Source organism: Cynara cardunculus, unplaced genomic scaffold (genome assembly GCF_001531365.2).
Source record: "Cynara cardunculus var. scolymus isolate 2C unplaced genomic scaffold, CcrdV1 Un_Scaffold_6159, whole genome shotgun sequence".
NCBI classification, from domain to species: domain Eukaryota; kingdom Viridiplantae; phylum Streptophyta; class Magnoliopsida; order Asterales; family Asteraceae; genus Cynara; species Cynara cardunculus.
Genome location: NW_020202797.1, coordinates 1 through 2,491, shown reverse-complemented (window position 1 = coordinate 2,491; position 2,491 = coordinate 1). Strand labels below are relative to the sequence as shown.

Below are 2,491 nucleotides of genomic sequence, written 5' to 3'. Positions count from 1 at the left end.
TGCTCTTGGGAGGCCGTCTGACCCGATAGTTGATACTGTCATAGTTATATAAAATCAGTTATTGATTTTAGATAACTGTGACAGGAATGCTGTATCACCTTTTTGCTGAATCCTTTGTTTAATGTCTTAATCAACTGTTGCACCCTGTGCTTCTTTTTAAGATTGATATATTCTTAGTTGTTAATCAAACCTCCCAATTTTAGACAAATCAAATCCCTCGTTTCGCCATCTAAAATTAATTTTTATAAACTAGACTTTCGAAATAACTTTACAAGCTATCTTTGTGGGAACGATATCTGGTACTTTTTACCATTATTAGTTGTTACGAGACGACAGTAGTTCGAGGTGTATATTTGCGCCAAGTTCTATTTTTTTGTTGAAATCTAAGGTTGAATAAACCGACGAGTAAGTTTTTGGTGCCGCTGCCGAGGATAGTACGCTGAAGTTTTTTCTCTTTAAAAGTAAAGTTTATAAAGGTTAGTTTTTCTACCATTTTTTTGTGAACGCACCGTGCATGCCAAGGCTGTCGCACGGTGAATTTTTTCCACTTGATCCAGATATTGAACAAACTTTTAGACAACGAAGAAGAGTGCAAAGAGCTCTTCGAGCTTTAAACTCTGAAGCGATGGCTGAAAATGTGATTATTGACGGAGAAGGTATATTTAGAAACGAACCGAATATTCCATATGAGGATGAGGCTCAAAACATCTTTCGTCTTGCAAATGCTAAAAATGGTGGCATYATGGCGTACGCTATTCCTAATTTAACTCAACTGCACACAGGGATACGTAAGCCAACCATTGGTGCCACCCATTTTTCACTTAAACCACTGATGTTTCAAATGATTCAAACAAACGGCCAGTACGCTGGTTTATCTTCTGAAGATCCTCATTCTCATATGCGTTATTTCATGGAAATCAAAGACTCTTTTCTCATCCCTGATGTTTCAGACGATGCTCTGAGACTAAAACTTTTTCCATTTTCACTAAGGGATCAAGCAAGAGCATGGTTCAATTCTTTGCAACCAGACTCTGTGACTACATGGAATGAAATGGCAGAAAAGTTTTTGAAAAGGTATTTTCCACCCACGAGGAATGCCAAATCCAGAAATGAAATCTGTACTTTTAGACAACTGGATGATGAAGCAGTTCCTGATGCATGGAAAAGGTATAAAGAGCTGCTGAGAAAATGCCCTCACCATGGCATTCCGTACTGCATACAGCTAGAGACATTTTACAACGGTTTAAATATCGTTGCTAGACAAATGCTCGACGCTACTGCAGGCGGTGCTTTCACAGCTTGTACCTATAATGAATGTTTTGACATACTTGAAAAGATTTCCAATAATAACGGACAATAGTCTGAACCACGTGCAATGCCACTGAAGAAAACAGCTGGAATAAATGATGTAGATGTTGTCTCGGCATTAACAGCTCAGATCACTAAGCTAATTTCAAATTTCACATCTAGCCCACATGTGCAATCTGATGTAATACCTTTAATTCCAATGTTCAATCAGTGCAATGCGTGTATTGTGGTGAAGGTCACACTTTTGAGCATTGTCCTGGAAATCCGGAGCATGTAAATTATGTCAACAAGACTGGACCATTTTCGCAAACTTATAATCCGGGATGGCGAAATAATCCAAATTTTTCGTGGCATAGTTCAGCTCTTAATACACCAATGCAAAAGCCTCAAGGACAGTTCAATTTCCAACCGCAAGGACAACCTAATTTTCAATCGCAAGGACAGTCCAATTTTCAACCACAAGGAGAGTCAAATTTTCAACAAGGCCAATCTAATTTTCACTCGCAAGCGCATCAAGGCAATCAGAATAATCAACAAGCTAATTTTCAGAATCATCAGTTTTCTTTCCAAAGCAAGCCCAAACAGCAAGCTGATTCATCTACTTCTTTGGAAGCAATGATGAAGGGTTTTATAACCCAAACTCAAGCTTCAACTAAAAATCTTGAAACTCAAATGGGAGAAATGGCTTTGGAGATTAGAAAAAGACTCGTAAGTTCTCTACCTAGTGACAGAGATACCTCAGAGGGAAGGAAAAGAGCATGTTAAGGTTGTTACGTTAAGGAATGGAAAGAGTGATTTAGAAAACACCCAAAAAGAACAAAAAGAACCAAACAAAGCAGAGATTGAAAAGAAAAGTGTAGAACAAGATTCTTTTACCTCTGTACCAGATTTTGTGACTATCATTCCTGTTAGTACTAGTGAGCCACAACCCATAGTCATGCCCATAGATAGTATGGCCATTCCAGAAAGATCAGATTTTTCACTGTTATTTCCTGATGAACCCAAGACAACCCAGACTCCCAAAGAAAGTATTGTTATGGATGTGTCATAATCTGGTGACAGTCCCGCAATAAAACACTAGACCAGTCCTTTGATCTATGTTAGGACTGAATCAGAACCAATTGTGAGACTAGTTTTGAAACCGATTCCAGCACCAACTCTTCAAAAGACTACGTCTCCTATT

At 38.4% G+C, this 2,491-nt stretch overlaps 1 non-coding gene across 1 annotated transcript; it reads right to left on the bottom strand.

Annotated features, from left to right (window-relative positions):
- Positions 1–1,099: 1,099 nt before the first annotated feature.
- On the bottom strand, positions 1,100–1,206 carry LOC112504603. The gene has a single exon (XR_003068229.1). It is a non-coding gene; the product is annotated as a small nucleolar RNA R71 (small nucleolar RNA).
- Between the last annotated feature and the right edge of the window lie 1,285 nt (positions 1,207–2,491).